This window comes from Crocodylus porosus, unplaced genomic scaffold (assembly GCF_001723895.1).
Source record: "Crocodylus porosus isolate Cpor-Errol unplaced genomic scaffold, CroPor_comp1, whole genome shotgun sequence".
Classification (NCBI taxonomy): domain Eukaryota; kingdom Metazoa; phylum Chordata; order Crocodylia; family Crocodylidae; genus Crocodylus; species Crocodylus porosus.
In genome coordinates this window covers 150,905,368-150,924,185 of record NW_017728906.1, presented here as the reverse complement: position 1 = coordinate 150,924,185, position 18,818 = coordinate 150,905,368, and the positions used below count along the sequence as shown (strand labels likewise).

The window sequence follows — 18,818 nt, the reverse complement described above, 5'->3', positions numbered from 1 at the left end:
CGTTTTCTTTTTCCAATATTTGCTTAAAATAAATAATTTCACAGAACATTTGTTTATTGTTCTGTACAACATATATGTTGTTACTAAAATTACAACATGTGTTAGACTGGCTAGTAATAAAGTGCTCTCTCAAATCCTAATAAAAAACCCATGAGTTCCATCAGGCTTTTTCATTTGCAGCTAATAATATGCAACCTCAAATTGTTCTGAAGTTATAAAATGAAAAAAACAAGCTACTTGTAAACCAGTGAAGCATCACAACAGAATCAGCCTTAGTGCTTTGATGTCCATGCCTCTTCTACAACAGTCTAGCCTTATAGCTCAATTTTAAGCCTAACCCAGACAACCTTAATGTCATCATCATTATATTATACAATTATACTCAGAGGCTCCAATCAGGACCAAGATTATATCCTCTAAAGCACCCAAATATATCCTCTAAAGCACCTACGAAGTTTGTGAAACAGGAGGGATCTGGTATAGTAGAAAGCCTCTGCAGTATAAAATACAAACAGTAGTGACTTTTCAAAATAATATTATCAAAAATAAGAACGAAGATTATGTTTTGAATTGTGGCTTTCTGCCAATTTATGATTTTTTTCTTCAGTATATACAGATATTATACGACAGCGAACATCACTGAAAAATTCATATGTTCAGTATTCTACAATGCTATAACTGGACAAGAAAAGGATATCTGACTTCCTCAGTCACTAGAAAAGTTGACTTCCACAATCCAACTCCATGGATTCTCAGGAGAGTAAACTCAGGTATAACTGAACTCCTTTTAAAAGAAACTTAAGAGTCCCAAATTATTCTGAAATATTGCAATATGTAAGTTGCAGCTTCAGTACCAGTACATTTCCACTTAGGATCAACACAGTTTGGAGGGTTTACCATGAATACAATTCAGTTTTCATGACATCCCCTAGAAAAAAAATACAGCCAAGCATAAAATGTTGAGCCAGTTCCTAACTTGTGTGGACAAAAATGTTCTGTTCCAGAAGGCTGAGGATAAAACTAGAGCATCATCAATCTTGGATCTTGTCTTGACCAAGAGGGAAGAATTGGTGGAAAGTGTGAAGGTGATGGGAAACTTGGGAGGAAGGGAACATGATATGATAGATTTCCAGATGCAAGGATGTGGAAAGCAAGAGGTCAGCCAGACTAAGATGCTAGATTTATAAAAGGCAAATGTCAACCTACTCAAGGAATTAATAGGCACAGTGCCATGGGAAGACAGACTGAAGGACAAAGATGTCTAGGAGGGCTGGGAGCTTCTAAAGAGCACAGTTTTGAAAGCCCAACAAGAAATTGTTCTGACACGATAGAAGCACAAGAAGAAGCACAATGGGAAAGTGGGAAAGTCACCAAGGAAACACACTAGAAAATGGCAAGAACCTACAGGGACAAAACCAGGAAGGCAATGGTAAAAAATGAGCTGTCCCTGGTGAGAAAAGTTAAAGACAAAAAGACATTCTATAAGTATACTGGCCAGAAAAGAAAGACCAAGAAAGGTATAAGTCCACTGTTCAATAGTTAAGGAGAACTCTTAACAGAAGATGAAAAGGAGGCAGAGCTACATAAAAGCTACTTTGCCTCAGTCTTCACACAAAGTAAATCTGCAACCAGACACTTATTAAACATTATCTGGATAAGGAAGGGGACATACTGAGGGATGAAACAACAAAAGAAAAAGCCAGAGAGCTTTTGATGGGTCTGAATGAATTCAAGTTAGCAGGGCCAGATGACCTTCAGGGTATTAAAGGAACTGGCAGGATACTAAAGGAACTGACAGCGCACATCTTGGGGCCCTTGGCAATGATATTTAGGAAGTCCCTTATGAAGTCATGGGAGATGGGGAAGGTACCAGAGGACTGAAAAGAGCCATAGTGCCATTCTTTAGAACTCGAGAACTGAACACCAGTTAGCCTCACCTCAATACCTCAGAAGTTACTGGAGCATATCCTAAGTAAGTCCATTTGTAAGCATATGGAGGAAGAAACACTGATCACGAACAGCCGATATGGATTTACTAAGAATAAATTATGTCAAACAAACTCAGTCTTCTTGGACAAAGGGTGGAGTGTGAAGGGAATGCTGCAGCAAGGGGTTGGATTAGATGACCTGTCAAGGTCCCTTCCAGCTCTACTTCTCTATGATTCTATTGGATTTGTCAGCTGGGCCTGTGTGACGATATGATAGGTATGTACCAAGTTCCCATGATAAACTTGAAATATAGGATATATGAAGTCTAGTTCTGGTGCCTTTATTCCAGAAAATTACTCTATATTCTTGGTTGTTCTACTGTTTTTACTGTTACCACTGCCGAACCAACATACCACATGACATAAGCATTTCAGAATTTGGCCCACTGTAATAATGCAGATCACTTAGGTCCAAGATATGCATGCAGATCATGTAAGCTATACAACTAGGGAGAAATTTTCAGACATATGCGAAGGTTTTAATTGTATCAAAGACTTTAAAAAGCCATATGCTTTTGCTATTTGAAAATGGCTTTATTTTAAATGTTTCTAGAAAAAAAATTATGTGTAGTCACATAAAACATATTTGGATAAGTACAGAATCATTAACTATTGCTAACTTGAATGCACAAAAAGATCAGGCCTCACTACTTATATTTTTTAAAATTAGTCTTCTGTAGCTCAGCTTTTATTTTGGTAGCTTTGTTTCCTCTGTCATTTTATGTCTTGAATTTTGAGCCAATAATATGGCTTATTTCCAGATGATGTCAAATTACAAAGAATTACAGACAAAAAGAGGAGCTACATAAAGCAAAGAACAGCTAAACTGTCTAACTTAACTGCCTGCAATAACTGGGGGCAAGTGAAGTTCACTTCACAGAAACATATCTAATAGATTTTGTAGCAAAGAAGAGAAGCAAAGTCTTGGAAACAGATTTTGGATTTATAAAATTTCAAGTTGCAGTGAAGAAAGAAAACAGTGCTGAGTACAGTGGGTATATCACTTCCTTAGTTTTACACAAGATGCATCGGTTGATACATGCCAGCATGTTGTTTGCCCTGCTGACCACTGCCTCGCACAGACAGCTCATATAGTCATACCATGGTCGATCATTACCCCAGGTCCCTTTCAGCTGCGGTGCAAGGCAGGCTGTCACCACCAAGCCTATAGGTATGCTGAGGGTTGTTTGTCCCCAGATAGAGCACCTTACACTTGCAAGTGTTAAATTTCATCTGGTTCTGGTCTGCCCAACTCTCGAACCTGTCCAGGTTCGCCTGTATCTGCAACCTAGCATCCGGCATGACCACACTGCCCCATAACCTGGTGTCATCCACAAATTTGGCCAGTGAGGTTTTCACTCCCCCATCCAAATCATTGATAAAGATGTTGAAAAGCATTGGTCCAAACATGGACCCCTGAGGGACACCACTGACCACTTTGCACCATGACAACACAGATCCGTTTAAACATATTTTATCCTAGTATTTTAAAAATGCCAGTTAAAACATGCTGATGTATTTCGAAACATAACTTATTTTCCTAGGATAAAAACAGGTGTCATATTTCAGCTAGTTCTGACTGATCTGACTCAACACCTAGAAGCAGCACAGCCCTTTATACAAGTTTTGTGTTCCTGAAATGACAGGCAATGTAACAGGGAGAGTCATGCAAGTTGAATGTTGCTGACTTGCAGGAGGACAGGACTCAGGGTAGAAGGGAGCCAAGTGATACAGCCAAGGAGCTGAGGTTTGTGCTAATGCCCAGTTGGGAAGTTGTGTTATAGCCAGAAGGCTTATTTTTGGGTCAGAGTTTTACATCAGTGGACTAGTTGTGGCTACAAAGGAGAGGAGTAGGCCACAGGGGTCTGCCAGAGGAGTGCACCTAGACTTGAGCCAGAATGGCGTGCCTGCAGGCAAGTGGGGGCAGTGCACAGAGGCTTAAAGCTACCAGGGTGCCTCAGCAGCGCAAGGTGTCTGAAGCCTTCCCAAGAGTTGGGACTCATGACAGGCAAGCGGTGTTGAAGAGGGACAGGATCTAAAATTACACAGGCAGTACAGGTGGTCTGAGGTCAGGAGGGCTAAGGGCTGGAGCCCAAAAAGGGTTGATCAGGGGCTCAGAGCAAGGAGATGGGGGCCTGGGGCCAAGGGCCAAAGGTCAAGTGAGATAGGCCAAGAGTTAGACAAGGCTGAGACTTGGAAGCTGGGCCAGAGGGAGTGGGCCTAGGCTGGCAGTCTATAGTAAACCGTGACCAGAAAGCTAAAGCTAAAAAGGCTGAAACCTATACAAGCTGGTGCATGAATCTGGAGTGACACCTGCGAGGCATGAGTGTGACTATGGGGGTGGATGGAGGTCACAAATGTAGGCCTTAAGGCACACAGGGCTGGAAAGTGAATACTGAGATGAAGAGAAAAAGAGAGTGCCTAGGCTCATCCATCTCTGAGGGAAGCCTCCATTCATTACTTTTCAATAAGGCAAGGCAGGAAAGGAAGCAGGGTGAGAACCTGGGAGGCTGGAGCAGAAGCAAGACAGGACAGCGGTGGTCAGAAGGAGGCATGACTAACCCCAGGTGCACCATGCCTGTTACAGGTAATTAACAATTTTTTCAGGACAACTGTGGCTAATTCGAGTTATCTCAGACACTTCATAGGTACTGAAAGAGGGACAATGGACTTGAAAATCTGTAGGATTCCACGATTATCAGCTTTGCCCCTGGGAGAAATCTCACGTTTGTTTCTAACTATAATCTAGATTTGGATTTATCTTGTGTCACGCTGCTGCTTAGTTGATAAATGATCTCTTGAATACCTGAATGCAGGGCCCTTCCCCAACTTGCCTGCCATATCTTGACATATCAAAAGAATTAAAGGAGGGGTTCAGTGATGCAACAGAGGTGCCCCTGTTGGGGTACTCACAATTTGGTCATGGCTGACTTGGGGCTCTTCCTCCCCTACACCCCATCCACTCGCCAACCACCTGTGTCAACACTTTATGGCCTGTAGCAACTGCTTTGGCCTCCTGGCCCCGCTCGTCCATCACTGACTGATACTCCATTGTCTGGTTCCCCAGTGGGCTGGCTCTGGACATAGTCCTTTCTGTTGCCTGTCTTGATCCTAATGTCAGGGCCTCCTGCCCTGAGCTCTGCTTTCACTAGAAGAAGTCCTAATTTGTTGTCCCAATGGGTCTTACAAAATAAAAATAAAAGTCAAGAAAAAGGAAAACAAGAAAGGGGCTGGCTATGAAGGGCTCAGTCAAATCCCTCTGGCTATCTCCCCTCTACCTCCCTTTCTGGAAGTAGCAAGGTAGCTGAGGCAGGGCAGGGAGTCAGGCAGTGGCTCCCTGGTTTTCCCTGTCCCTATTTTAGTGAGGACCCAGCAGCTCAGGTGCCCCACAGACTCAGTGTCCCGCGGCGTTCCCCATACCTGGGCTTAGTCTGCCCAGTGTCAGGTTGCTGCCTGGGCTCCTCTCTTTGGCAATGTCAGTACCTTTTAAATTCCCCACGGTGGCACCTGTGGCTGACGTCACCAGCTGAGTACCACCACGTTTGATTGACAGCGAGCTCAAAAACAGGTGCGGAGGCACTGCGCATTGCACTGGTCTGGGCTTGCTCTGTTTTACTGGTGAGTAATCCCTATTCCCCGGGTCTCTCTGCCCTCTCCCCTTGGGGTTCGGGCAGATGTGTGCAGTCCTTGTTGCCACATCCTGGTTTTACACTCACATAATCCAACTGATTTAAATGGAGTTACTCTAAAACACAAATTTTGTGAATACCTACACACAAACCATACACATGCAAGCGGGCCTACTGAGGAGAAATAAAAAAAATCTGTTTCCTTGGCTTTTCATTACCTTCAATTTAAGATTACCATCAAACTGAAATATGTGAAGAATTTATTGAATTAAAAACTGGACATAATTTATCATGGCCTGAAGAATGATTATAAAAATGTATAGCTTCAGGACAAATAAAGGACTCTGATAAAGTGGCTGTGACTAAAGTAGCAACATCACTGCCAAATATAATGAGGTGCAAGTGCATATTAAGAGAGCTGTGCCTTGTGCACTGCTTGCAGGGTTTATGATGTTAGCATTGCAGATCCGAGAATATCAGTACAATACCAAAACCTGCTAAATACTGTAATGCCACTTTTCCAGCAGTACAAAATACAGTATCCACCTTTTAAGAATGCTACAATAACTGTAGCAGGATAACTAAAGGGGGATGAGTGGGGTACCAGCCTCAAGAACCAACCTGTGGGGTGGAGAGGGGGACTAAAAATAGCTGCCACCACCAGCATCTTGGCCACTGCCACTGCTCTATGCAAAGCCGCCGCTCATGACACGAAACTGCCAATTTATGCCGCTACATAAACCTGCAGATCTGACATCATCTCTTCTTTTGCAGCTGGGAATACCAGATAGATGAAGTAGATGAATTATCTTTCCATAATCAGAGTAAAATATGTAGAATTGCTAAATATGTAGAGGAGCCTTCAAAAATAAGTAAGTAAATAAACCAACAGAGGAATTTAATAGAAACCATATAAATCATACCAAAAGTAGGGTTGGAAGGGGAATCCAGAGGCCATCTAGTCCAAACCCTTGCTTGAGGAGGGATCATTCCTATCCAAACCATTCTATACAAATCTATTAGCAAAACTACATAGTCAACCAAAATAACACCCCGATGTAACAGCTTCATCTGCCACAGGTAAAGCAGGGAGCCCACAGTTGCCAATATACTGCTGCTGCAAAAGTTGTTAAAATATGCTCAAGAAATCCCAGGAGGAAGGGCCAGGCCCCATGCTACAGAGGAAGGCAAAAACCTCCAAATTCCATATTAATGTGGACATATCCATGCTGTCATGGTCCTGCACCCCTGGGGCTTCCATGGAGACCAGCCAGAGTGGCACAGGCAGGTACATGGTTAGGCAGGGAGATGCCTCAAGGCCAGGATCTTGGGGTGGTGACAGCATGGGGCCAGAGCCATGATGCTCTCCCAACATGCCCATGCCTGTGGAACCTGCCCCCATCGCAAGGGTGTGTGGTAATTAGATCACCACTTGGCCCTGTTGGGTCAGGCCAACTCTCAGAATCTCAATATTGCACTGTTAGACAGGAGGGTGTAACACAATTGTACACATAAAACACACAAATCAATTAGGTGCATACACACACACACACACACACACACACTACCAGCTCTGGCACATACACATCCAAACCAGCCTAGGCACATGCATAGCTATCACCAATTCAAGCACGTACACTATACACCCCAAAAGTTAGACACAGATCACTAATTCGTATATCATGCACACAATGACATTATATATATATATATATACACACACACACACACACACACACACACACACACTTCCCACCTACACACAGGTAAGTTCCTAACTTGGATGGCATAGTGTGTATGTGTGTGCTTGGGGTACCTGGAATACTTGGGCGAAGGTTCAGGTGAGAGAGAGTGAGTGTTAAAGTGTAGGGAGTGAAAGTTGCCAGAACCAGGATTAGAACCGGTGGACTACACAGAAGCCGGCTGAGGAACTGAGGCTTGGGTTTACTTAAGGTAGATGGGGCTGGAAACTGAGACAGACAGCTGAGATATTGTGGGGCGGGGGGTACAGATAAGTGGTAGCAAGGAGGAGACAGCTAGGAAAGAAACTGAGGCAGAAAACTGGTTGCTCAGGAGAAAAGAAAAAGGCAGTGGGGATAAGACAGTGGCAAAGAAACATAGGGCTTGGAGGCAGAGAGGAGCTCAGGACAGGTGTTGGAGGTGACAGTGAGCCAGAAGCAAGAGAGGGAGAAATGAGACAGAAGTTAGAGGGGTGAGGAGCAGAGATTGGAGCAGGCCCAAACCATAGTAAAGCAAAATCCAACTTAGGGGTCCAAATAACAGTTTTATTACACAGACAACATACTACACAGCCCCATGAAGTTATTGGTTCTCTCTCTCTCACACACACACACACACACACAATGACAGCAGGAGAAAGAGACTCAGTGGAAAGGCTGGAGTCCAGGTAGGAAAGAGAAGCAGAGTTCAAGTCCTTGGTTGAAGAGGGGGTGGGTGGTGGTAGCTACCTATCCAGGCTGGAAAGTGGTCCTTGTCCAGAAGGGGGTCACAGGCAGGGCCTCTGGGTGGATAGCTGGTCCGGCATGGTGCTGGTCCAGATGGAGAGGGTGTCCCACTGGGTCTGTCTTCACTGCTCCTTTTTACAGGGGCAGACCTTGTGTGACCCTAGTGACAGGAGGCATGCCCAGGCAAGGGTCAGCTAAGGGTGTGTGTAATGTTGGGGTACACTGGTAGAGTTGCTGGTTCTGCAGGGTCTTTTGTCTTTCAAATGCTGGGTTCTTGTCTCTGTTCCTAGGTGAGGTCTGTGGTTCCTGGATGAATCAATGCGAGGTGATGGCCCGGTCCTTACAGGCCATTCACTAGAGGCCTGCTACCACTGTATTTCAATCATTCCCAATCACTCTCATTCATCTGGGAAGCAATTTACTTGGGGGTGGTATGTGAATCATAAAGTTACAACACAGGGGATGCCCGGGCAGAGGACACAAGATGGAGACTTGACATATAAAATGGAAACTTGACATTACTTTGGTTCATTTACCAACACAGGCCTAAACCATACAATATCCATATGAAACAATAAAAATCAATACGAAAATTATAATAATACAATATACAACAGTAAGAATCAATAAAACTTAATAATAATACAATATAAAACAGTGGATACCCAAAACCAAAAACCTGCTACCAAAAATATTAAAGTTTATCCTAAGTCTGAGCTCGCTTATGCTTGTCTATAGGGAATAGAGAGAGAGAGAAAGAAAAGCCAGAAATAACTGAGGAAGGGAAGGGAATGCATATCTGTTGTATATGTATTAAAAAAGAAAAACTGGTAGCCCCACGCTGTCACCATCCCAAGATCCTGGGGTCTCCCTGGCCCTGCTCACCCAGCTGTGGTGCCATCCCAGCTGTGGCACAATCCCAGCAGCCTGGCCATGCACCCTGCCCACACAGGTCCCATCCCCCGCCGTGGGCACAGGGCGGATGGGCTGGGGTGCCCAAGCATCAGTGCTGGGTCTGGCAGTGGCAGCCAGAAAGAGATGCTGCTGGGAAATGTAGTTGGCCATAGGCTGGATCCAGCCTGTGGGCCAGATTTGGTCCACCTCTGGCTTAGATCATCCTCAACCAGTGACTATCCAACCTCTTCTTGAACACCTACAGTGATGAAGAGTCCACAACTACTGGCAGTTTGTTCCATAGCTTCACTGCTCTAACAGTGAAGAAATTTTATCGCTGCTTTGGAAATTAGACGTTATCTCTAAGAGGGTAGTTGAAAACTTTCTACCAAATTATTCAATTGTTTACTGAGTAAAATTAACATTGACCTGAGATCACAAAAGTGTCTGTCAAAGCTTGGGTAACCAAAACAACATTGATTTCTTTAATCCTTTTTGGTTATAGTAATTTTGGGCATACACTATAGCAAGAGCAAACAAAATCAGTTTAGACAGAAGCGTGACTTTTTGGTAGTGCCCCTTGAAACTAAATTCTCATTAGTTGTAATATATGCTCTGTCATTATAAAGCTAGACAAGCTAATTTACATATTATCTTCAGGGAGCCTTTGCATATATTTGTATACTCCAGCCTTTGATCAATGCTTAATTTTAAAGGCAATTAAATTTGTATTTAGTATGAGTGTCACAGTAACTCTCCAGTGATGTAACCCATGAACAGTATATTCAGTTTCAATTAACTCATCTATACATGGGTCTCCCCCTTGTCCTCATCTCTGGCCATAGAACAGGACTAATATCAACTAAAGACCCTGCAAATATGCTTATTCCAACTGCCATCCATCAATGGCACCTCAAACTAAAGCAGAGATCACTAGAAAACAAGGGCATCCTAGCTGTGCTGCCATTCCCTGCTCAGATTCTCTGCTAACTGGCTGCAGGGGAAAAAAATGGTAAAAGAGCCACTTAAGATTCCTTTTACAATGAAGTGATGCTCGCTCCTCTAGCTGACTAAAACTAGATTTGGGAAGTAGGGTAGATTTTACAGAAGTTCTGGAAGTGCTGCTACTGTTGGGTCAGGATGCCTGAGCAGCGGGGCTGCATCCATCTGGCCTGCACCTACCACCAGTGGTGGGACCTGCGTGGGCAAGGTGCAGAGCTGGGCAGCTGGGTTGGGGTCGTGGCTGGAAGCTAGACATGTGGGCAGGTCTAGGGAGCAGTGTTGCCAGGTGTACAAAAATTAATCATTTATACAGTAATTTCTACCCTGTATGATCAACAATAGGAAAAGTCAAAATGTATGATATTTTTTGAGGCAGCTAATTGATGCAGCATATGCAAAACCCAAGTCAGTCATTCTCAGAGAGTCTGAACTGATTTTTGGGTTTGCTATCAGCACTTTCTTGTGAATGCTTGCCTCAAAATGCTTCAAGTTTGATGATCCAGTTTTCACTCACTCATTAACTGTTTACAGTAAGCAATATAAAGTACTGTAAATAAAGAAAACTGAAGTAAATAAGAAGACTTATTTGCACCTTATTTGCATGCCTATTTACATATTTTTCAGTGTAGAATAGTTTTTCAGCAAATATGATAATTTTGAGTTTCCAATTTGGGAATAACAGATAGATGAAGTAGATGAATTCTCTTTCAAGAATCAGAGTAAAATATGTCAGAATTGCTAACTATGTAGTGGAACCTTCAAAAATCTGTAATCTTCCAAGATAAAACAATGCAGGTTTTGTGGGAGGATTCTTTCAGAAAAGGTCACTGAAATTCAGGTGCTATCTAAAGATGGTGAAGCTGAAGTTTGCCCTTGTCCAGAATTTCCCCTACTCTTTTGTCACTAAGTATGCTATATGGTTCCCAACTCTCCATGCTAGAAAGTGCAGTATTTCTGTCATGATGTATGAATTGAGTGCTTAATATTATAGTAAGTAGTCTCATTGTCATCAAGGAATAGCAGTAAGTCAACCAGTGACTACAGCAAACCCAGCTGACGGCTGTGCTAACAAGAGTTCCAGGAATTAGTGATCCACAGGGCCCCAGATAGATCTAGAAACCTCTGGGTAGAATACTACAGCCACCCTGCAGGTACTACCCTGAGTGTTCCCTATTGATACTTATCAAGGTGCTGTATTTTGGTCTCATACAATGAATGGGCTCATGTGCTTTAAATTTCCTGAACCTGAAACATCCAGGCCTGTGGGTTTTCCTTGATCTCTCTGGCATACCTCCTGTCCATAGCTTCTCTTCCTATGTCCTCTCCACAAAAACTGGACTTCATGAAACCACAGACATAAGCTCCATGACCAGTGCTAACTCACCTTTGATACCTCCCACACTCTTAAGCACACCCTTTCACAGAAAACCACCTTGTGAATACTCTGGCTTACAGTTCACCTCTTCAGGATCCAATACAAGAAATAAAATATTCAGACCTAGATAATGGAAGAAAATACTTGCACACATTTTTCTGTGTTGTTGTTTTTTGGTTTGTTTGTTTTTTCTTTACCATTCCTGCGTTTCTTTGAGCTTACCTCAAGAGTCCAGTGTTTCTTCCTCCCAAACATGGATTCATGATCATGGAGTCTCCTGTGTGACTTCCTCCTTCCTCAGCTGGTCTCACAGTTAGAATGATCCAGCTGCTACAAACACATGGTAACTTTCCAATCAAGTTTCCTTAATCTCTGAGGGAGAAGAAAACAGTAATAAAATAAATACAAGGCTCACTTCTAGAGACTGAAAGAAAAAGGTGGCTTAAGTTAAATAGCATATAATAATCTCTTCCTTTTAGAGATACAGTTTTAGAGGCCTCAAGGCCAACTAGCCCACAAGATGAAAACCAAACTATTCACTGGTTGATGATTCCTTTTCACGTGAGGAGTCTTCCGGAAGGGATAGAGTCAGAATTATAGGCTCCTGCGGCCTTTGACATGACTCGGGAGCAACTGCCAGCTGGTAGAGTTTAAAGTAGCCTTGGTTACTCTCAAATCTTCAGAAGTCCACACAGAATTGGGCACATAGGGGCCTGTAAATAGCCATTTAATATATCCTGTCTACCAACAATACACCCCATCTAGAAGAACTGTAGTTGCCTGAGTACAGTACTGCACATGTGCTTTCTACTGAGAACTCTTAGCTGATAAGGGGCTTTGTGGATACAAATTTTGGAACTAAACACCTAAATCCTTTGTTTGATCTAGCCTCCAAATATTATGGTGAGGAGGTCAGTATGAGAACCCCTATAGAACAGAATACAGTAGCTGTACCTACATAGGAAAGAGATTTCTAATTGCTGTCAAGAAGACTAGAAATTAGGCATCTACTTTTAAAGACAATGATAATCAGGCAATGGAACAATTTTCCTAGATTGTGGTGGATTCTCCATAACTTGACATGTGCAAATCATGGTTGGATACTTTTTCTAAAAGTTATGTTGTAATTCTATAACAGATCATGGACTTGATGCAGAAGTCACTCAGTGCAGTACTCTGTCTTGTCTTGTGGCATTTAGGATGTCAGAACAAATAATAGTGTTTCCACCAGACTTTACTATCTATAGATCATTGACTTTGAGACTCACTACCATATGTTATGGACAAATTAAGTAAACTATTACTATCTTAAGGTACAATAAACCTCCTGTAAATAACTTTAATTCATCTCATATCTCAGTGAGTGAAAAATTGCTCCCTGCAGGCTATCTTTATATAGAAAAGTTTCATTTCTTCCTGTAAGTCCAGTTATACAGCCTCCAACCAAATTACATGAAGGTATCTAGAGCAGTAGCTTTTCTTAAATTTAAGTCATAGAAGGTTTTCTCAATTTCCCTAGGGGAACTAACAGCATCTGGTGTCACTTTCTCATAAATTATGGCTGGAATCTTTCAATTGTTTCATTATCTAAACTCCCCTTAGGAACTGCATGTATCACTGAAATAAATGCGTTTCCTCCTAGGAATTGGATCAGGCTTCCAAAAGCCATCCAAACATGTTACCATACTTAGTCTCTGACAACAATAGAGGACTGCTGTTGGATTTTTAAAAAATGTTTATTACCACAAAGGCTAAAGCATCTGTGACAAATTAACTTCATTCATTCATAAAAGTCTTCAACATTGTTAAAAACCATTCTCTTCAGAAATGCTTATTCTTAAATGTGAATAGATTTATATATAAATAAGATACACAGGACTGGGTAGGTATATAACTAGGCATCCTGCTTATGATTAGAGTCGGTGAAAATCAGTCACAGGCTCCTTCCGCTAATCAGATTGCCAGCTTGACAGCATACTTAGACTATGGCCCCAATTGTCCCTATGCCAAAGAGAAAATCCACATATGTGTGTCCATTTGCATGAGTTGATGATTAATAACTCAAGATTCCTGGGTAGCCAAAGAGAGTTGTTTTGCTTAATTCACTCCCCTTACAAGAGGAAAGATACATCCCTTGGGAGTGTCACCCAGGCAACAAGGCAAGCAATATTTACTTCAGCATCTTTCTCCTGGGGCTTGTCATATGGGGTTTCTAAGAAGGAGCTTTACTGCATTATTAGATTATTTATGGACTTATATAGGACTTAAATATGAGCTTCAGTTCCTTATTAGTTCAGTGCTTTAACCATCATATTGCCACCAGTCTAGTATCTTTCTCTGACAGCAAGTTGTAGATCAGAGTTCATTTATATACTTACAAACTTGAATATACATTTGAAAGACTCAGTAAATAAAACTTGAGGATTATGTTTCACTTTATATAAGTGAAAAGATCTGACAAAGGACACGTTCTTTCCAATTTCAGCCTCAGTCTGTGCTATCAAAAAATATAACCCAGAAGACAAGCTGCAATAGAAACCCAATGGTGTACAAGCAATGTCACACAAAAGGTCAGCACTAGAAGATAGCTTCTGTTCCTGTGAATAATTTAGGAATAAGAGATATTCCTCACACAATCAAAAAAACAATAGTTCAGCAAATTGACTTCACCTTTCCTCCCCTGCCACATGTGGATGCTGTTCTGAGGTGCATGACTCCTCCCATTTGTAATACAATGAACATAAGTGCCTAATTCTGGCTGTGGATTCCCTTATGGGTGCCAGGTGCTAAAGTCCTGTTGTAGATTTGGCCCTGAGGAGCCTTGGCTACTTTTGAAAATGTTGACTTTAAAGTGACGTCTTACCTCTGAAGGCTGGTGGGGTGAGAAGCATGTCCCCTTTGTTCTTCCTACTGTATTAGGAGGCAGGCTGGGGGTAAAGAAGTGAAAGCCTTTGGCTAGGCATGAGAGGTTGTTCCTCACCCTCCCTGTAAAGCAGATGGGAGGGATGGTACATGGTCCCCATTCCTCTACCCGCTCTCTGTTACTGAGAGAGAAGGTTGAATTCCTCATTTTCAGGGTAGAAGGGGTGGGGGTTGTCAGTTGTCAGGATACTCAGAAAACAAACTTTGGGTCTAGCAGCGCTCTGCCCAGGCTTCTGCAGGAGAGTCCCCCAGTGACTGAGATAGTGGCTTGGGGTGAGATTTGAGGTAGATTTTGCCTAATCTCATCCCAAACTCAGCTCCTCATTAGGCTAGGTACACAGTACACAGGCTGAGGTGGGTTAGGAATCACGGGAAATTAGGGCTGGAAGGGACATCTAGTCCAACCCCTGGTTAAAACAGGACCACCCCCAACGAGATGGTCCTAGCCAGTTTCGTCCGGCCAGGCCTTAAAAACCACCAAGGGTTGTCAGGTGTCAGTACAGCTCTCAAAAATCCAGGTTGGGTGGGGCAACCCCCTGCCTGCACTCCTTCAGGAGAGTCCACTGCTCACCATGACTTGTGGTGCGTGGGGGAAGACCTGAAGCAGGTTTTCCCCAACATCCCAGCCCATAAAGCCAGCTCCTTAGTCAGTGTGAGATACGATTTCCCCTGTGTGAGATGGCCAGCTTGACAGCATACTTAGACTACGGCCCAACTGTCCCAAGAGAAAATCCACATGTCTGTCTACTGACACAAACCTTAACAAATACTTATTTTCGACAGGGCCGCTCAGTCTCCGGCCCACCTCATTCAGGGCTGGCAGCCTGGCCTGGGGTGAAAAGCGACTCTGGAAAACGGACTGAGAATCAGGGCCGGCTTCTGCCTCGTTGCTGGGCGGGGGGAGGCTGTGCTCCCCTCCTAGGAGGAGCCAGGGCAGGGCTCTGGCCTGTGCAGCGGGAGACCCCCGAGTGCTGCGCGTGTCCGGGGCCGTGCGGGACCGAACCCCGGCCCCACCCCCGCAACTGCCGTGTGGGGTGGGCGCTGCGAGCGGCGGGAAACGCCGGGTGCGTGCGCACCCAGTTGCACCGCGGATAGGGGAGCGGGCTAAAACCCAATGGGGGGAAAGAACACAAGCGGGCGAGGTGGGGGGCGGTTCCAGGCACCAACCTATGAGGAGAAGGGGGCGGGGCCAAGCGGAGCTGCACTCGGCGCGTTCTCAGCCACCTTGCGAAACGCGACCGCTGGTCCAGGTAAGCAGGACTGGGGGAGCGAGGTTGGAATGTTACTGCGTCACATACCACCCTCAGTCCCCGGCGAGGCGAGGCGCGGGGAAGGGGCCTGCTGGCGGCGAGGTTGCTGCGCAGGCGCGGGGCCGGGGGAGGGCGAATAACGAGGGTCACGAAGAAAGTGGGCGGAAGCGCGCTGTGTATTTGCTTGGGGATCCGCGCATGCGCAGGGCGAGATCAGCTAGCCTTCCACCTCCAACACAGGGCTTGTTGGAATTGGTTCCCTTTCCAGTTGTAATTGCCTTTGGGAGGCGCCTTTGAAGAGCTGGCCTGCTTTTGAGTCCAAGCCTAACCTCACCTGCTAGCTGGGCCGCTCTCTGCCTTTCCTTGGGCGGCACTGGGCAATGTCTCCTGTGTCTCTTGCCCCAGGGAACCTTCTGTGGGCACATGAACGGCTGCACTTCATCACGGGAGAAACCGGTTTCTCCTGGGCCGTTAAGAGCCCTAATGCTAGCCTCAGGGTGATGTAGCCACGATGGTCTGGAAATGGTGTGAGAGGCAGGGGTTGCTCAGGGTGATCTTTTATTGACCAGCTCTCATGGGGAGAGGGGCACCACAAGCGTTAAAAGACACGGCGTTCTCCCTTGGGTCTCTGACAACAGGGAGATCGTCAGGAGTTGCTGTTCCTGGTGTGCAGTCATCAGCAGGGATCCTGATTTTTCTCTGATTTACAAAAAAACAAACCCAATTCTTGGATTAAAAAAAGTAACGCAAAATCCACACTTTTCCATGATTAAAGTGAAACACCACTAGATATCTATATATTAATAGCATTTCATTTTAATTGCAGAAAAAATGTGGATTTTGCGTTACTTTTTTTAATCCAAAAACTGGGGATTTTTTTTCTTAATAGGAGAAAACCAGGGCTCCCTGGTCATCTGAGATGGAAGATCTTGCTTTAGAAGATTGTCTTAACTCTTCCCCACTGCAGTGTTGGCCCAATAAAAGAGATTGCCCTAAGAAACCCCTGCCTGGCAAATGAGAGCCAGGGAGGGCAAAAGAGCTATGTAAAGGATGAGGCCAGTAGGAGAAGAAATGAAAGGAAAAAGCGGGTGAGGAGCAAATTAAAGCTGAACATTTGAAGGTTTCTGGGAGGGTGAGGTTCTGGGGCAGCTCCCAGCAGGGAGTAGTAACTTGAGTAGTTTTAAGGTTGGTAGGTTTATGAACATGTTTGTAAGATACAGTTGCTTTTAGTAGGAAAATGGATGCGATGACCCAGGAAGTCTCTAGTTCTTTTTGCCCGAGTAATTTGGTCCATCTCTTCCTGTTCCCAGAATGGACCTGCTTAAAAAGATATGGCGTTGTGCCCACAGCCTGTTCAAAGTACAGCAGCAGTCAAAAAAAGAAAAGAAGAAAAAAACCCAAGACTTTATGATGTGTAGGATTTAGGATGGCAACTGTAATAAAGCTTTGTAAACAGGTAGTTCAGCCTTGGCATACTCTGCCGTAGTGGTTAAGGCAGTGCAAAGACCCGGAGAATCTCTTTTGTGAAAAGATAGTGAAGAGACTGGGATTGCTTGCATGAGGAAATGAATCTGATAGGAAGACTCACAGTAAAAGTGTATGGCTCAGTATAAGAAATGGGAAGAGCAAGGGGGCAATCAATTAAATCAAAAAGTGAGAAATTGGAATCCAATAAAAAAAATAATTTTCAGTTGCACATTAGGCTGTGGAAGACACTGCTATGCAAATTTCTTGAAGTATGCAAGATTGAAAAGGGTATTGGTCATTTATATTCTGGTTACCATGTTAAAAGATTAAATGACCCTAGAACAAGTTCTGAGAAGCTACTAGAATGATCAGGGAGAGAGAGTCTATCATATAAGAAGAGATTAAAAGAGCTTGGCCTTTTTATTATTCATTAGACTTATATCCCACCCTATCTAGAAAAGCAGCAAAAAGGAAGGCTGAAAGGCAATAGAGTTGTTGTCTCTAAATACATCAGAGATATAAAATGTCAGGGAGCAGGGAGAACTGTTTAAGCTACATGGTACAAGGACTGAGTATATCCTGGCCATGACTAAATTTAGGCTGGAAATTCAAAGTCTTATCATCTGGATTTTTGATAACTTCTCAGTCAGTAGAAGTACTGGAAGGAACAAACTCCCAATTAAGCTTTATCTGAAGCATAACAGAGGGATTCTATGTTGTGGATACCTGAAATAACGGGGCTCTGCTGTATGACCTAAGGAATCCCTTCCAGTCAATAATATCAAGAATTACGATATTTATTGAGAATTTTTGAAAGAGGTATCACATTTCAAGTTTCAGCCATAAGTCACCCATTAACTATCATCTTGGTCTCTAACATTTAATGTGTGGACCAGTTTACTATGCATCTGCTTATTGTAGGATTCTTGTACTTCCTGAGATGCAAACTGTTACTGGATGATGCTGTCAGGGCCCTGACCTGTTCACATTAAAGCTAGATAGAAACCAGCTATAGAGTTGTAAGACACTTTGGCTGGTTGGCTCTTTATAGCTGGATAGTTGTTTTTATTGTGTGATAATTACTTTGCATGTGTGGCTGGTTCAAATCTAATGTGCAATTAACTAGATAATTGTGTTATAATTACTTGCAGTTGTGGCCTGTCGTATTTGGTATGAGTGCTTGATCTAAATTTATTGCATGATTGACCATTTAAATACATAATATATGTAAAGTGTAGCAGCGATTGAATAGAGCTACTGTCTTAAATAGGCCTGACTGACTACAGCCATTTTAAAGCCCCAGATGGTTTAAACTCCCCCACCAGAGCTTCAAGGTTTTCTTTAGTTCAGTATTTCACTTAAGTAAATACCTTAGAGATATAAAAGGCCAGGGAGAAATAGTTAAGCTAAATAACAATATTGGCACAAGAACAGTCTTGCCCCACAACTCCCTCCCCTTGTGCACAGCTGTATCCTCTGCCTTCTCCCCTGCACTCACCCATACAGCTCTTCTGTCTCCTAGGAGAGAGAGACTGGTCTTCTGTAGTTTCTCATGAGGATGACTGTAGTTTCCTTAATTGCCTTTCCCTTAATCTCTTCATCTCCCAGCTGCTGCCAAGACTACCCTTTTCCCCTTCATTATTGATGGTATTGCCTAAGTGAATCTTTTCATAGACATCAGGGCTGGAAGGGACCTCGGGAGATCATCGAGTCCAGCCCCCTGCCCAAAGGGCAGGAAGACAGCTGGGGTCATAGGATCCCAGCAAGATAAACATCCAATTTACTCTTGAAGGTGTTCAATGTAGATGCTTGAACCACCTCCAGTG

General features: G+C 43.6%; 1 protein-coding gene across 3 annotated transcripts in view; it reads left to right on the top strand.

Moving 5' to 3' along the window:
- Window positions 1–18,818, top strand: part of ESD (esterase D) — a 105,637-nt gene that overhangs the window by 58,797 nt on the left and 28,022 nt on the right. The window contains exon 1 of one of the 3 annotated variants that reach the window (XM_019529928.1): window positions 15,451–15,525. The exons of 1 other annotated variant lie outside the window; for it this stretch is intronic. The gene's annotated coding sequence lies outside the window, so the exon portion shown is untranslated. Of the gene's footprint in view, window positions 1–15,450; window positions 15,604–18,818 lie in introns of those variants that run through there. One more of the 3 variants, XM_019529929.1, reaches the window with a different exon arrangement.